Source organism: Lactuca virosa, chromosome 9 (assembly GCF_052849685.1).
Source record: "Lactuca virosa cultivar CGN04683 chromosome 9, Lactuca_virosa_CGN04683_v6, whole genome shotgun sequence".
Classification (NCBI taxonomy): Eukaryota; Viridiplantae; Streptophyta; class Magnoliopsida; order Asterales; family Asteraceae; genus Lactuca; species Lactuca virosa.
The window spans coordinates 247650922-247669849 of record NC_136434.1 but is presented as its reverse complement, the minus strand read 5'-3'; the positions used below and the strand labels follow the sequence as shown (position 1 = coordinate 247669849).

At 39.2% G+C, this 18928-nt stretch overlaps 1 pseudogene; it reads left to right on the top strand.

Annotated features, from left to right (window-relative positions):
- The first annotated feature begins 3009 nt into the window (after positions 1–3009).
- On the top strand, positions 3010–11906 carry LOC145140449 (acetolactate synthase small subunit 1, chloroplastic-like; annotated as a pseudogene).
- The last annotated feature ends 7022 nt before the right edge of the window (positions 11907–18928 follow it).

The window sequence follows — 18928 nt, the reverse complement described above, 5'->3', positions numbered from 1 at the left end:
GAAGTCGTACTTGCATCTAAAGTTATTAGAATTATCCAAGTGGGAGACTATTGGATTAGGTGTCTAAGCCCATAACTATATTTGGTATGTACTTGACCCGGTTGTAGCATGGTCCTTTTGGGTTGCCTTCACCAGAACAACTGGACTGGATGAATAATAGAGAAAGAGGTTATTATGATTTATTAATATATTATATGAATAATATATTAAAAGAGAAATCATATTGGTTAATTAATATTGGTCAATAATTAATTAAGAATTAATTTCATGGTCAAAAGATATTAATTGAACCTAGGGGACCTGAATCGCAAATATAAGATAATTGGATTTTGGGATGTGGATCCCTTAGAAAGGGATGGACGAAATCAAAGGGGAAGCCCACATTGAATTCGTCCAAGCCTTGCTTCTGGAAGGATCATGTAGACTTCTTAAGGCCTAAGCAGTCCAATTAGGGTTTTGACTGAAACCCTACCAGCTCACCTATAAAAAGGACCCTAGGCTTCACAATTCGGCTACCACTTGAACCTTAGAGGTCATAAAGCCGATTTTGAGCCTCCTTTCCCTCTCTCCAAGATCATCCAACTTGCTTTGGTGTTTTTGATTCATTACAAGCATCGCATTTGAGGTGCTATGTAACGCCCCGACTCTTAGGTATTAATTTTACAGCTTATTTTTCACATTGGAAGGTCTACTCGACGAGTTGGATGCCCTGACTCGTCGAGTAGGAACTTTCGGGGCCGCGTGTTTAAATGACCAACTCACCAAGTCGGAGACATGACTTGACGAGTTGGAGCTGAAGGATGAAACCCTAATTTCTGGGGTTTTGCACCCTATTTAAAGGGTCATTAGCCTCCTTAGCCTCCCTTACAACCCCTTGTGAGTCCAGAAACCCTAAATCACCGTTTTCCCTTTTTTATGTGATATTAAGCTTTGTGGTGGATTGTGGAAGGAAGATCTTGAAGTAATCAAGCTTGGAGCAAGAGGAAGGCAGTAGATCCGAGTTCTTCTTCCTCTTAGCATCGTTTTTGAGGTAACAAGTTGTTACCTTGATCTTCTTCTATCTAGATCTATGTATGTATGGGTTTAGGGCCATTTTTCGCAATGTTGATATGTTATTGTGGGTATAAGGCGTGATCTGAAGTTGCAACTTCATATCTAGGCTTATCTTGGTCTGTAAGATCATAAAGTTTCAGCCTTTAGTGAGATAATACCTTCTTCATCCCTTAGAACCTTTCTTTAGCTTGATTTGGGCAATTATCACCTTGCATGTACGTAAAGTTTGCAACTTTACGTAAGAAGTATGCCTTAGGAGCTTAGATCTTCATTATGGAGCTTAAAGAGACTTAAAAATCGTCTGCATGGAGAAAGGACTGAAGGGACTCGACGTGTTGCATCATGGCCAACTCGGCGAGTCCGATGAAGATTGTCGTAGGGTGACTCGGCGAGTCAGCTAGGGTTTTCCCGACATTTGGACATGCATGAACTCGGCGAGTTTCAGGGAAACTCGACGAGTCATCTGGGGGTTTCACGACTTCTCGAGTTCAGGAAGGACTCGATGAGTCGGTGAACTACATTCGGCGAGTCGGGTCAACATGGACTGTTGACCTTGACCATTGACTTGGACTTTGACCAAGGGTTGACTAGTTGACTGCTGGGGTATTTTTGTAAATTGGAAATTCATGGAAATTGTCTTATGGAAAATATAGGTGGTGGAGTTCGTGGCCGTGGTTCGAGAGTTTGATTTGATCACTTCGATTCGATAGTTGAGAGGTGAGTTATCCTCACTATACTAAGGGGTCGAAGGCACCAATGTCGGCCCATTAGATAAGTTATCCTAGCAGTTGGAAGTATGTTGAGTATGAGTTAGTGTTGCATGCTAGATGCTATGCCAGTTTGGTAGATCTGTAGGACTGCCTGTATTATTATGTGATTATTTGTATGTGCATTAATTGTGTTATATGTCGACATATTATGAGGTGGGTTGGGTTGAGGTTATACTGCTCTGTGCGGTAGCCAACAAACCCTAGAGTATTCCAGATATGAGCTGAGGGCAGGGTGGGGCATGCCAGACTCATAGTGAGGACTCGGGAGTATTCCAGATACGAGCTGAGGGTCGGGTAGGGCATGCCAGACTCGTACTGTGGGCTCAGTAGCAATCCAGATGTGAGTTGTGGGACCGGAAGGCAATCCAGACTCACACTGTGGGCCCAGGGGTAATCTAGTCTGTAAAGTTGTGGACCCAGTACATGCTGTTATTTATATATGTGTTATTTGCAGTGTATCGGTATTTTGGGGGAACTCACTAAGCTTTGGGCTTACAGATTCAGTTTTTGTTTCAGGTACATCAGATGATCGCAGAAAGGCAAAGGCGTTATCGTATAGCTCCTCATGTTTTATGACTTGTTTCTGGGATACTCTAATATTAAACTATTTTGAAAACAAGTTTTGTAATGTTTAATGGTTTTGAAAGTCTGTAAGGTCCAGCATTATGTATGGTTAGCATACACGAGTGCTGCAGGCTCGGTGGAAGTTTTATGGGTGGGTTGTGTGAGGCTGGTAGGTCAATTATGAGATAGTTAGATTTCCTCTAGGAGTGAGGAATGAGCGACCACCATTCATATGTATATTGTTAGGGTGTTGTGATGATACTTGAAACAAATATGGGTTGGTGTGGAAGGTAGTATGGGCTCGTACTACTGAAAGCACAGGACCTATATGCGTAGCAAGGAAGTCACAACCCCTAGGGTTTAGTTGGGAGTTGGTTCCCTGTTATTATGTTGATTATCTGATATCTTTCTGGTATATTTTCAGAATGGTGGTTACGAGACGCTTTGTGGTAGGATCCGGATCAGGATCGAGATCAGGATCAGGAGATGGCGGCCACGAAGGGACGGCAGCACCCGAAGTTGTGATACAGATGGGGGCAGATGAGCTAGACGTCAGGATTCAAGAGTTGCCACTTTGTTCCGGGCACAGCTTCCATAGATTTTTGGGTCTATTAATACCGCCATGGTCGAGTACTTCGAAGAACGTTACGCAGCCCTTGCAGAGACAGCTGTTGTCGCAGCCGCATCCGCTGTAACGGCGGCAAGGGGAGGAGCTAGTCGGGTTTCCAGTACAGGGACTTCGATAACACGAATCCCCCTTATTTTGATGGGACTCAGGAGCCCATCAAAGCCATGAGGTGGGTTTCTGATGTGGAGGGGTGTTTCTTTACTTGCTCGTGTCCTACTGACCAGAAGGTCAGATGTGCCCTGAACCTGCTAAGGTCCGGGCCAAGGACTGGTGGAGATTGACGACTGGGTTGTACACTGATGATCAGAGAGCTGCTGTTACTTGGGAGCAGTTCAGGGATATGTTCTGTGCTCGTTACATTCCACGGGTTGAGCATGAACGATTGGCTCAGGAGTTTTTGGTATTGAGACAAAATGGGGAGTCGGTGACGGACATCACCCGCATGTTCACAGAGAGGGCGATGTTCTGCCCGGAGTTTACTTCCAAGCAAGCTCAGATGACACATTATCTGAGCATGTTCAAGACTGACATTCGTTAGTTTGTGTCTACCCAGCGATGTGATACTTTACTGGAGTTACAGGAGGCCGCTAGGCAGCATGAGTTGGAGATTGAGCTACAGTTGAGGGAGCAGCGGTAGGCCCCAGCATAGTCACAGTCGGCGCCGAAGCGGTCTAAGACCGCTGATTCTAGGACCGGGAGTCAGCAGAGCCGCACTTGTGGAAAGTGCGGCAAGGGTCATTCTGGGGTTTGTCGAGCTAGTAGTGGGTGCCACAGGTGTGGCAAGGATGGGCATTATGTAAAGGAATGTTGCCAGCCCTCCTCGGTTCTGAGTATGAGATGGTGTTATCAATGTGATCAGGTTGGCCACTTCAAGTCCAACTGTCCATTACTTGCCGCCAAGCCGGCGCAGGCTCCCGCACCAGTTACACTGAGGATTACGGACGGGAGACCAGGTAGAGTAGAGCCCCCAAAGGCTCAGGGACGCGCCTTCCAGCTCACAGCAGAGGAGACCAAAGCGGCACCAGATGTGGTTGCTGGTATGTTTCTGCCCCTTATCTTATTGATTGTATATGTTTTATGCTTATCTGTTTATACCTGTGATTAGGTACGTTTTTAGTGAACTCCTTGCCTGCATTGGTTTTGTTCGACTCGGGGGCGAGTTGGTCATTTGTATCTCAGATGTTTAGTAGGGAGTTCAGTGTGCCAGTAGGAGAGCTAGAGTGTCCGTTGAGAGTCTCTATCACTAACGAACATGGGGTTTCCACTTCTTCGGTCTACCGGGGATGTGAGTTAGAGATCTTCGGGGTATCTTTTCCGATTGACTTGATTCCGATCCCCGTGAGGGATGTGTGTGTGATTGTGGCGATGGGTTGACTTAGTCGATTCGGTGCCATGATCTACTGTGAGGGTCAGCGGGTAGTGGTTCGAACCCCAAGTGGGGGAGAGTTGATTGTCTATGGAGAGGTACCAGAGTGAGATTAGGGTTTTGTTCAGCTGTTAGGGCAACACAGTATATTCAGCACGGGTGTGCGGGGTACCTAGCGTATGTGGTGGATACGCGAGACAAAGATCATATTTCATTTTCAGAGGTCCCAGTGGTCAGGAAGTTTGCGGACGTGTTCCCGGAGGAGTTACCAGGGATACCTCCAGAGAGGCAGGTCGAGTTTCAGATCGACTTGGTGCCAGGTGCGGCCCCTATCACCAAGGCGTCGTACCGATTGGCGCCACCAGAGATGCAGGAGCTGTCATCACAGCTGTAGGAGATGCTGGGCAAGCAGTTCATTCGTCCGAGCAGTTCTCCATGGGGAGCATCGATCCTTTTTGTCAGGAAGACGGATGGTTCACACCGGATATGCATTGATTACCGGGAGTTGAACAAGCTGACGGTGAAAAACCGTTATCCACTCCCGAGGATAGATGATCTCTTTGATCAGTTGCAAGGAGCGTCTTGGTTCTCCAAGATAGACCTGAGGTCTGGGTACCATTAGGTCAGGGTTAGAGAGGAGGACGTGGAGAAGACCGCCTTTCGACTCGTTATTGACACTACGAGTTCGTGGTGATGTCGTTTGGGCTCACCAACACTCCATCAGTATTCATGGACCTGATGAATTGGGTTTGCAGACCGATGCTCGATCGCTCGGTCATCGTGTTCATAGACGATATCTTGGTGTATTCCAAGACCCGAGAGCAGCATGAGGAGCATCTACGGAAGTTATTGGGAGCCCTGAGGCGGGAACGGCTTTATGCCAAGTTCTCAAAGTGTGAGTTTTGGTTACGAGAGGTTTAGTTCCTCGGACACCTCGTTAACCAGGAGGGGATTTTGGTCGATCCGGCCAAAATCGAGGCGGTTATGCAGTGGGAGGTTCCGAAATCTCCTTCGGATATCAGGAGTTTTATGGGATTGGCAGTGTACTATCAGAGATTCATACTGGATTTCTCCAAGATTGCAGTACCCCTCACTCGTCTGAAGAGGAAGGGGGTGGATTTCTGGTGGGGCCCCGAGCAGCAGAGGGCGTTTGAGGCCCTTCGACAACGACTATGCGAGGCTCCAGTCTTGACTCTCCTTGAGGAAGTCGAGGATTTTGTAGTGTTCTGTGATGCATCCATCATGGGACTGGGGACGGTCCTCATGCAGAGAGGACGGGTGATAGCCTACGCATCGCGGCAGCTAAAGCCTCACGAGACGAGATACCCTACTCATGATCTGGAGTTGGGAGCGGTGGTATTCGCTCTCAATATTTGGAGACATTACCTCTATGGGGTCCGTTGTACCATGTACACGGATAACAAGAGCCTGAGACACATCATGGATCAGTCGAACCTGAACATGAGACAGCGCAGGTGGCTAGATGTAGTCTAGGACTACGACTATAAGATCCTTTACCACCCAGGTAAAGCGAACGTGGTGGCGGACGCTCTAAGCCGTAAGTTAGTTGGGTCTTCCATACTAGCGAAATGTATGAGGATATCAGTGGATTCTCCACTCGTGAGTTTGATTAGAGACGCTCAGGCTGACGGCATGCGACCTGCAAACTGGAAACTGGAGAGGATCAGGGGCGAGAACGCCCGATTTGTGCAGGATAGCCGGGGATTGTTGACTCGATGCTGTCGGGTATGGGTTCTGATGTCCGGTGGGGTCAGGAAAATGGTTATGGAGGAGGCTCATAAGTCTCACTTCTCTATTCACCCGGGACCCACCAAGATGTACCGGGATTTGAGTTTGAGCTACTGGTGGCCGTGCATGAAGCGAGAAATCGTTTGGTACGTCGAGAGGTGCTTGACCTGCAGGATGTTCAAGACCGACCATCAGAGGCCGCATGGCAAGCTGCAGCCTCTAGATATTCCCATGTGGAAATGGGAAAAGATCACGATGGACTTCATTACCAAGTTGCCGAGGACGGCGAAGGAATATGATGCTATATGGGTCATCATTGATCGATTGACCAAGAGTGCCCATTTCCTGGCCATACGGGAGAGTTCGTCGGCCGAGAAGCTGGCCAACGTGTATGTCCGCGAGATTGTTGCTCGCCACGGAGTTTCGGTCTCTATTGTTTCCGACCGAGATGTTAGATTCATCTCCCGCTTCTGGCAGAAGTTCCACGAGAAGCTGGGCACGCGGCTGCATTTTAGCACAACATATCATCCGCAGACAGACGGCCAGAGCAAGCGGACTATACATACCCTCGAGGACATGTTGAGGGCTTGTGTCATCGACTTCGGTGGGAGCTGGGATTCCCACTACCCCTAGCAGAGTTCGCCTACAACAAGAACTATCATTCCAGTATTTGTGCCCCACCTTTTGAGCTGTTGTACGGGCGGAAATGGCACACCCCGGTCTGTTGGGGTGAGGTTGGTCACAGAGTGATGGGGGGACAGAGGTAGTTTTACAAACTACTGAGAAGATTCAGCAGATTAGACAGTGGTTACAGACTGTACAGAGTAGACAGAAGAGCTACACCGACCGACGCCGATCAGAGTTAGAGTTCCAGGTCGGTGACATGGTACTCCTGAAGGTCTCGCCCTGGAAGGGTGTGATCCGCTTCAGGAAGAGGGGGAAATTGGGTCCCCGATACATCGGGTCGTTCAGGGTCATTGCCAGGGTTGGCAAGGTAGCTTACAAACTAGATCTTCCTGAGGAGCTCAGTCAGACCCACAACACTTTTCACGTTTCGTAATTGCGAAAGTGCATTCCGGATGAGGAGGCAGTAGTATCATTGGATGACATTCAGGTCGATGAGTGCCTGAATCATGTGGAGAGGCCCGTAGCCACCCTAGAGAGGAATGTGAAGGTTTTGCAGAACAAGGAGATACCCTTGGTAAATGTACAGTGGGAGCACCGTAGAGGGTCTGAGTGGACGTGGGAGCCGGAGGCTGAGATGCAGGAGCACTACCCGGATTTGTTCACCGCAGCGGACTACGAGGACGAAGTCTAGTTCAAGTGGGGGAGAATTATAACGCCCCGACTCTCAGGTATTAATTTTACAGCTTTATTTTTCATATTGTAAGGTCAACTCGACAAGTTGAATGCCCTAACTCGTCGAGTAGGAACTTTCGGGGCCGCGTGTTTAAATGACAAACTCGCCGAGTTGGAGACATGACTCGACGAGTTGGAGCTGGAGGATGAAACCCTAATTTTTGGGATTTTGCACCCTGTTTAAAAGGTCATTATCCTCCCTTAGGCCCCTTGTGAGTCAAGAAACCCTAAATCTCCGTTTTCCCTCTTTTTGTGTGATATTAAGCTTTGTGGTGGATTATGGAAGGAAGATCTTGAAGTACTTAAGCTTGGAGCAAGAGGAAGGTGGTAGATTCGAGTTCTTCTTCATCTTAGCATCGTTTTTGAGGTAACAAGTTGTTACCTTGACCTTCTTCTATCTAGATCTATGTATGTATGGGTTTAGGGCCATTTTGGCAATGTTGATATGTTATTGTGGGTATTAGGCGTGATCTGAAGTTGCAACTTCAGATCTAAGCTTATCTTGGTCTGTAAGATCATAAAGTTTCAGCCTTTAGTGAGTTAATACCTTCTTCCTCCCTTAGAACCTTTCTTTAGCTTGATTTGGGCCATTATCACCTTGCATGTACGTAAATTTTGCAACTTTACGTAAGAAGTATGCCTTAGGAGCTTAGATCTGCATTATGGAGCTTAAAGTGACTTAAAAATCGTCTGTATGGAGAAAGGACTGAAGGGACTCGACGAGTTGCATGGCCAACTCGACGTGTCCGATGAAGATTGTCGTGTAAGGACTTCTGCATGGAGTCGGCGAGGCAGTAGGGTGACTCGGCGAGTCAGCTAGGGTTTTCCCGACATTTGGACATGCATGAACTCGGCGAGTTTCAGGGAAACTCGATGAGTCAACTGGGGGTTTTACGACTTCTCGAGTTCAGGAAGGACTCGACGAGTCAGTGAACTGCACTCAGCAAGTCGGGTCAACATCGATTGTTGACCTTGACCATTAACTTGGACTTTGACCAATGTTGCATGCTAGTTGCTATGCGAGTTTGGTAGATCTGTAGGACTAGCTGTATTATTATGTGATTATTTGTATGTGCATTAGTTGTGTTATATGTCGACATATTATGAGGTGGGTTGGGTTGAGGTTATACTGCTCCGTGCGATAGCCAACAAACCCTAGAGTATTCCAGATATGAGCTGAGGGCCGGGTAGGGCATGCCAGACTCATACTGAGGACTCGGGCGCATTCCAGATACGAGTTGAGGGTCGGGTAGGGCATGACAGACTCGTACTGTGGGCTCGGTGGCAATCCAAATGTCAGCTGTGGGCCCGGAAGGCAATCCAGACTCACACTGTGGGCCCAGGGGTAATCCAGTCTGTAAAGCTGTGGACCCAGTACATGTTGTTATTTGTATATGTGTTATTTGCAGTGTATTGGTATTTTTGGGGAACTCACTAAGCTTTGGGCTTACAGTTTCAGTTTTTGTTTCAGGTACATCCGATGATCGCGGAAAGGAAAAGGCATGATCGTACAGCTCCTCATGTTTATGATTTGTTTTTGGGATACTCTAATATTATACTATTTTGAAAACAAGTTTTGTAATGTTTGATGGTTTTGAAATGTTTTGAAAAAGTTTAAATTTGGCATGATTTTTATGAGTGTTACATGTTAGGTTCTCAAAGCTCAAGATCTTCAAGCTACAATTGAAAGGTAATTTCCTAACCTTGGTATAGTTATGATTTTCGATTTTGTATGCTAGAATTAGGGTTTACAAGCTTTGGATGATTTGCATGTACAATTAGAGAAACCTAGATCCAAAGCTTTAGGGTGTGCATGTGCACCATAGGATTGATGTAATGCTCAAAACCCATCAATATTATGTTATGCTCTGAAAAAACTCTTCAAATCTTAGAATCTTCACCATTATTGATCGATTTGACTTGAAATGTCGATTTACAAAAGGAGAAACCCTTATCCCCTACTTGTATGCTTTCGTTAATACCAAATTAGGCCCCTAAAATTGGGTTAATTAAATCAATGGTTCTGTAATCATATTCTCCAGATGTTTTTAATAGAGGAAATTAGGTTATTTCATTGAATGAAATTTAAGAACGCCTTTGTTTGAATTAAAGGGCATCCAAGATCAGATAACCATGGAAGATACCATTTACCGAGCAGTATGTTTTTCATGTGGGGCTTTTATTACACTAACAGAAAGTTACCAAAGAAGGTAATTAAATAAGACATTGCTATCTAAATCTGGGTTCACCTGTTTATTTAGAAACTTTTTCCCTTCACCCTTCATTTCCTTTATTTATCATGAGTACATGTCATATTAGAATCTTGATTATAAGTTCATTTATGTCATCTTTTTCTTGATTGTTGCAGATTTTATGTGATTTAGGTTACTTATGAACTTTTGACCAAAGGGATTTACCCATTATGTGACCATTTAATTTAACTTTTTTTTGGGTAATAAATAACAAGAAATTGTTGGCATTATAGGAAATCTTGTAGCATGATCCTCCTACACCTGAACCCGAAGAAAGTACTACATTATTTTACTCTATTTCATCAACTCAGGCACATCATTTTTATTTCACATTTTTTTTCCATTGTATATATAGAGAAATTGCAGTGGTCCATTACAACATCTTCAGAAGAACAATATGAGTAAGACATCTTTAAATGACTAAATTGCCCTTTGTTTGTCTTTCCTAATATTAACATAGTTTCTTTGCTGTCCAATGACCAAATCTTGCACTACAAAGGTTTTTGGAGTCGTACGGGATTTGTGAGGTTAGTATTAAAGTTTGTTCCTTAACTTTTTTTTATTAACAAAATCTTGTAGAAGATGTTAATAGTAATTTAGCCAAGTATGTAATCATAGAGATCCTCTTGTTAATCATGTCACTGGGGATCTAGGGAAGATTTTTACTGTTCAGAGAAACTTAGCCAATTTTTGAATAAAAGAGCTCACAAGAACAAGGAAGGTGAGATGTGTCTTAAATGTCCTTTTTCATGCAACACACACACACACTAACTGTGTATGTTGCAAATTGTAGATTGCTTTAAGAAGAGAAAAAATGGGCGAAAGTGCTCCATTTTGGAGCTTCTGTGATAATTACTTCTTTTTTATTATTAATTTGAGTTATGATATACATTTGTTTGAATGAAGGGAGATGTTTATCCTATGGAGTACTACGATAGGTTCTCAATGAATCAATTCCTTGACCCCCATTGGGGTGTGCTTTATGAAGAAGATGTAAGATACGCATCAATTTCTCATTTTCATTAATGTCTTATCAACCATTATTGAGCAAATAGTGTATGGGGTATAACTGAGATTTGAAATTTTAATAAAAATTATATTCTTCTGAATATAATTTTTTTTATAACAGTATTTAAAAAAACTGTGTTGTGTAATGTGTACAGAGTCTGGCTGCAGGTCCTGTAGAAATGGAGGGTCTAGCTCGGATTACAACTGTGATTCCTGGAATAGATGAATCCATTGACAAATTGGTTTAATAGTTTTACAAACTTGTGGATGTTCATGAGGTGAAAGATATTACGTATTTGCCATTTGTAGAACGTGAGCTGATGTTGATCAAAGTTGTTGCAAATGCTTCTTCTCGAAGGGATGTCTTGACATTGCCTGCGTCTTTCAAGCTAAACCTCTTGATGATTCTGATCACACTATCACATTAGAGGTGGTTTTTCTTTTAAAATAAAATAAAATTTCATAATTCGGTAATCCCGTTTTCTACTTTTCTTTATATTGATATTTTCTATTTTTCATATTCCAACTCACTGGAGATTTTAATAAGATGCTTTCACTGCAAAGGTTATTGGAGTTGTATGGGATTTGTGAGGTTAGTATTAAAGTTTGATCCTTAACTATTCTATTTTTTTTAAATGACAAAATCTTGTAGAAGATGTACCAAGAGTCGTGGTTCAACTCAAGGGACGTTTTAAAGTGACTAAATTTGATTTTACCCCAAAGGTATATAATTATTTACTATTTACTGATCAACAATTGGATTGTATCTTTTTTATTCAATGACTTTGTAAGCATTGAGTTTCAGACGCCAGTTGGCATGTCTAGTCCTCCAACTTCAACTGTACCAGTTGCCACTCTTATTCCATCCTTACAAATCATTTTGCAGGATAATACATCACAAAGGGTAAATCATGTTAGAGTCTATCATCCCAAATTACAAATTTACCCTCTAGGTTGCTGTCTTGAGAACTGTTTGAAACAAACAGATGAAAGCATTAGCATGTTATTTCCTAATCTATCCAATTGTATTTGTTTTTGGATGGCATTGCTACAATTTAGTATATTTTTTCAAGTACAATTATGTTACATTAATCAAGTGATATTTATATTTCTTTTGTTTTCTTTTGTATCTGTTGTGCCATTATGGTTAGGTATAAAAAGGTGTTCAGATGTCAAGAAAGCTTCGCTTATTTAAAGATCAAATACACAAGGCCGGTTTACTATCTTATGTTATGCCTAGGTTGCAAAGATGAATTAAGGAAATGTTTTCTTTTGATAGTATATTTATTGTTTGAAATTAATTTTTTGTATGAAACACAAAGTAGATTAGATGAATGAATGTTGGTACATTTAGTGTATGAAATACATTTTTTGTTATATAATGTATTTTATGTTTTGTTATGATATATTAATTGTCATTTAATTTGAAAATTACTAAATCTTAAAAAAAAAATTATATATATTTTTTAAAAATTTTAAAATTATGACACACAATGTGTGTCGTAAATGCGTGTCATAAGGTTACGACACGCAAATGCATGTCATCTTCCTTTATGACAGGGGCTTCCTTGATACGCATTGTGTGTCATCTATGCGTGTCGTAAATGTGTGTCGTAAGTTTTCCGTGCAAAAGCGTGTCGTCTTGTTAGGTCACATTTTGTTGGTTTGTGCTAGACATCTATCTGTATAGGACTTGATAGGGTTTTGGTCATGTTATGTGTGTTTGCGGTTGTGTTTACGGCCGAGTAGGGTTCACGGACGTCAACGTGTGTACGGTCGTGGACGGGTTCACGGTCGGTTGGTCCATATATATAGTGTCATATGTGTCAGATTAACAGTAATCGTATGTGTGTGTTCCAAGTGTACCAGACGTGTACGGCTTGAATATAACGTGTGCATTTTTGGAACTTCTTTACTTCTACTCCTTCTACTCCTTACTGTTTTGCATCTTGATTGTGTTTGATCACCGGTTGGTTCGCGTTTGTGGGACTTATAATTGGTATCAGAGCTAATCCGGTGTTAAACTCACTCAATTGGTGTTTACGGTTGGAGATTCTCTTCGGTTTCGTGTTTGTTCAAGTGGTTACCGGGTTTTCTGCATTGGATCGTGAAGTTCAAGGCCAAGGGAATCAAAATCATCTCAAAATCATTTGTTTTCAACTGTTTCTGGCTGTTTACGGTTTCATCTCTTGAATCGTTTACGGCCGTGAACTCTGTGTACGGCCGTGAACAACTCATCTTCATTGACCGTTAATTTCTCAGTTGACCATGATCCACTCATTGGCAGTAAACCATTTATTGACCGTTAATCTTTTTTAGACCATGAATCAATTGGACCATGAACCGTGAACTGACCGTGAGACGTGAATTGATTGGATCGTGAAAGCGTGTACGGCCGTGAACTGATTACGGCCGTGAACTAATCTTGATCGTGAAAACTTTTTGTTAAAAACCTTTCTTTTCAAGCTTATTTTCATTTAATCAAGAAAGTAAAAAAAACAACAAAAATTCATTCACAAAATTTAACAGTTCATCATGAATTGGACTCTATCATGGGAACCACTACTCGAATTCCTCGCTTACTGTCAGCTGAAGGTTTCCCATAATGGAAATACCAGATGGAAAAGTACATCAAGATGAAGGACTTCAAAATATGGCAAAGTATTCTAGAGGGTCCTGTTAGAATCACGACTACACTCGAAAATGGAACAATTGTTGACAAGGATTTCGCAAACTACACCGATGAAGACTTTTTTTATCAAATTTGATATCATTGGAAAAATGATAAAAAGTTATGAATTTCTATAGTTATATATATATATATATATATATATATATATATATATATATATATATATATATATATATATATATATATATATATATATATATATATATAAACAAACTCTAAATGTTGAAAAAAAGATTGGTTTCTTGGTTAATTATGGTTCTCTATTGAACCTCACCCGAATACCTGCGCGTTACCCAAAATACAACAATATATTTGAAATATTTACAAATATATGTTTTTTAAATATATCAATAACATTGTTGTTAACTCTTATATAATAAATCTTATAATACGTTAGTATACACATTGTTTGTTTTGAATTATATGATAATATAGTCTTTTTTTAAAATTTATAATGTCAATTGTCTCAATGGCCTCTAGCTGCAGATTACTCATGAAAAAAATAAAATATAATATATAGTTTAATGATATTTATAGTTGTTTTTATGATTAATTAATTTTAAAAAGTTTATTTGCCTAAGATTTTAATTTCTATCATTTTAATTATTTAAAACATCAAATATAGTTTTTGTTTTTAAAGGTAATAATATAATTTTTGTATATAATTTTATTTTTAACTATTGTTCTTCTAAGTTATTTAAAATAACGTATTTGGAAACTCATAAATATTTTAATTTGATTTCACAAATTTTAACTTTTTTAAAATTTATTTGATGAATATTGTTAGTTTTTTTTATTGTAATTATTTAAAACAACAAACATTGATTTTATTTTTAAAGATAACACTATAATTTTTTATATAATATTACTTTTAACTATTCTTATTTTAAGTTATTTTTAAGCTACTTATTTGAAAATTCTTAATGATAATAAAAAATAGTTTCATGGTTTTTTTTGTTAATTTAGGATTATAGTTTAGGTTTAACACTATAATTTATAACTTTTAACTATTTATAAAATAGCATCTCGATTTTTTTTTCAAATTTAACTAAAATTTTGATTTAAGTTAACCGTTTAACATTATATTAAAATTAATAATTTAACTATTTTGCATAAAATTATAAATTATAAAAAATTTGTGACTTTAAAATGACAATTGTTTATATACGACAACATATTTAAACTAATAAGTTAATTTATAATTAGAATTTAGTTTTTACATTAATTTAACATTATTAACCAATTTATAATAATTATTAATAAGAAATAGAAAAATCATGGAGGTTTCAAATGAATGTGGTGCAAGTAAAAATGTTTCATTTATAATATAGTATGATATATATATATATATATATATATATATATATATATATATATATATATATATATATATATGGTTGAGTTCAATAAGGAAACATTTTAAACCTAAGAACCAAGGAACCAATCTTTTATCAACTTTTAGAGCAAATTTTTCATAAAAAAAAAACTAAAAATATAGATATTCATAACTTTTTATACACCATCCATTGATATCAAATATGATAAAAAAAATTGATTTGTGCAGATTCACACTGTGAAATCTGTGCAGATTCATATAGTGGATTTATACAAAATTAATGATTTATAGTGCAGATTCGCAATGTAAATCTAAACAGATAAAAAAAAATTCAAAAATATATCAAATTTGATATCAATGAAAAGAAGATAAAAAGTTATGAATTTATATATTTTTAGAATTTTTTTCGATAAATAATATGATCTAAAACTTGAAAAAGTAATGGTTCATTGGTTCTATGGTTTAAAATGGTTTGTTGTTGAACTATTGTGTGTGTGTGTATATATATATATATATATATATATATATATATATATATATATATATATATATATATATATATATATATCATCATATCATACTATACTATAAAGGAAGCATTTTTCCTTTTACCACATCAATTTGAAACTCCCAACTCTTCATATTTCCATATAATTTACTTAATTTATTAACTTAAATATGTTGTTACTTATAAACATTATCATAAATGAAAGACTTCTTGAATTATCAATATGATACACTAAATTTGTTGACTTCAATATAGTGTTAAATACATAACCTAAATTAATATATTAAATAAACTTTAAAATATAGTATAAAAATTAAAACCTAAACTAAAATATCAAATACAGTGTAAAAAATTCAACATATATTTTTTTAAATAGTTAAAAGGAATATATTGTTGGATAAGGTGTCTAAGTCCATAACTTTATTTGGTATATACTTGACCCGACCCGGCATGGTCCATTTGGGTTGCACTTCACCCGAACTATTTGTATGGTTAAACCTTTGAGAATTGTATGTTCAGGAGTTGTTAATATATTATAAGTTATAATATATTAATATGAAATCATATTATTTAATTAGTGTTGATCATAAATTAATATACAATTAATTTGGTTATCAAAAAGGTGACTAATTAAATATGGGCTCCTGTATTATATAAGTGTGGGCTAATACTCATTTGGAATGGGCTTGGCATGCATGGGAGTCCATGGATAGTCCATGGAGCTTTTAGCCCATGGATCCTTGGAAAGGAAGAGTCATGGGTATTAGGGTTTACATGGATGTAACCCTAATCCTCCACACTATATAAAGGAGCTAGTGATGCTTGAAATGGCACTAGGTGTATGTGTGTAAGAAGGTGGCCGATTTCTACAAAGCAAACATACACTCTCAAAGTTTTTCCAAGTTTGTGGTGATTTGTGATTTCCATTTGAGGCATCCACATTATTCGTGTTTGGCTCTCAAACTCCAAGGAATCAACTCACTATCAAAAAGGTATGTAATTCTTCTAGCCTTTATGTTTAAAGTTCCCCATGCCATGCTAGATAGGTTATGAACCTTGGAAAAACAAATTTGCATGTATTCATAGTAAAACATAGATCCAAGGTTTATAGGGTTGCATGTACACCATAGGAGTGTTAGGATGCTCAAAACCCCATTAGTGGTATCAGAGCCTAGGATTGTTTTCTTGAATACTTGATGCAAACTGTGAAAAAATCAAAAAAATTGAGCTGTCTGGACAGTGGACTCGCCGAGTCCATGGGGGGACTTGACGAGTCCAAGCACAAATTCATCCTACTCGTCGAGTAGGTTCCTGCACTCGATGAGTAGGAGGCACGGACTGCAGTTTTTCGACTTTTGCTGCTGGAAATGGACTAGAAACATTACCCTAAACTGTTTTGGTGTTTTAAAACTTGTTTTAGATGGTGTATTGGTTGTGCTAATCCATTTACAATGGCCTATATCAAAATTCCATGTTTTATATGTGTTCATATTATTATTGAAATTTTGGTATGATATTCATGTTCTTATGAGTTATTGTTAGATCATAGGAATTACTTGTTAAATTGTTTAATGATTAATTCTTGATCAATTATGTCTTTTAATGGAATCCATAATTTGTCCTCAAGTTATGGATTTTCAAAGGTCACTTTCTTTAATATACATTTAAAACACATAAGTTACATAAAAATGAAGAGTCTTCACTTTTATGAACCATTAACTCATAAGTTATGAAATGAAAAGTTTTGAATAGTTTCAAAACTTGCCCTCGAGTTTTGGAATTTGTAAAGTCACACACACTTTAATTCCAACCCTTAGGATTTTAAAAGTTAAAATTCAACCCTTATACTATTATAAGATTAATGGTTAATATTTATATATATGTATAAGATCAAAGTCGTTTTACCGTTAGTAAGCCTCATTCACGAAGACGGTCTATAAGGGGGGTATAAGGTTGTTGCCTATAAAATGGCAGCTTAATGGGTGTCCACTCTCACCCATGGTTTCTTTGATCGGTGGAGGGTCGTTAGCCGAACGGGTAGGACAATGACTTTAATTCTCATTAAAAGTATAATGATTATTATAAAGTAACTAAATGTTTTTATAAATTCACAATCTTAGTTACTTTAGGAAAATGTGAAAATGGTGCTAACCCATGAAATTCACACTTTGTACCTTACCAAGTCGTTGGTGGAGCGTGTGTGGTTAACCGACACACTAACTTGGACTAGTAAGGATTACAAAGGGTGACTTAATGTTTATCATAGATCGGTAGAGCGTGTGTGGTTAACCGGCACATCGATTAGGTGATAATATTAAGGGTACCAAGTGAATTTGCATGGTTATTCACACCTTGTTTTGTGATCCTCGGCATCCCAGTCACAAAACTTGAAGGGCACAATCGAGATTGAAACATGCCATTGAAAAGTTCAATGAATCTCAAAAAAATCTAGGAATTTCAAAACCAATTAAACCTAATAATTCATTTTGTTTTCATGGTGGAAATTGGTGAATCGTCATTCACCTACCTTCAAATATGTTATAGCTTAGATTACGGCATCCCTCTTCTAAGTTATAATATATTGTGTTGGGTCCTAGCCTTAATATTACATTTGGGTGTCTTATTAAGGACTATATATCTAATCTAAACTTGTCTTTCTTCTTTTCAGATGTCTTCCAACAATGCTTCGGGTTCTAACCCTACCGGCTCCTTCTCTCTCATGAACCTTTGTGGGAGAGTCATCTTCGATGGTTCCAACTTTATGGATTGGATCCGGAACATCAGGATGGTCACTCGTTATGAGGACAAGGAATATATCCTCGACAAGGAGCTAAAGGAACTCGATGAAACTACTGCTACTCCCGAGGAGATCGCTGAATACAGGACACATGAGAGAGATGCCACCAAAGTGGCATGCATCATAATGGCCATGATGACAGCCGAACTCCAAAAGTCCTATGAGGACTATTACCCTTTTGAGATGCACCAGGACTTGATGGAAAGGTACCATCAGAGTGATCGTCAAGAGCGGTATGACATAATCTCCTCCATGATAACAACCCGAATGAAGGATGGTGAACCCATCACGGGCCACATGCAGAAAATGCAAAGGTATGTGGACCGTTTGCAGAAATTAAATGTGAACTTCCCTAAGGAGTTGGCAATAGACATCATTTTGCACTCCCTACCCTCGTGTTATGATCAATTCCGCATGACATACCACATGAACAAGGAGGAAGTTACACTCAGCAAGGTTCAAGGACTTCTGAAGACTGCCGAAAGTGGTCTTAAAGGTAAGTCGGTTGTTACTACTCCTACTCCTACAGCTAACCCTGTTTTGGCTATCGGGCAAGGCAAAGGGAAGAAGAGGAAGACCCGTTCGAAGGGTACCAAGGGAAATTCTCTTGATGGCTCCTCATCAAGTGGAACCAAAGGTGGTTCTGCTACTCCTTCTGCCATCCCTATGGATGCTGATTGCTTCTATTGCCAGAATAAGGGGCACTGGAAGCGAAACTGCCCAAAGTACTTGCAGGATGTCAAGGATGGGAAAGTGAAACCATCCCATGCAGGTATTTACACTATATTGTCTAATAACTCACCATATTCTAACTATTGGGTCCTTGATACAGGTTGTGGTGTTCAC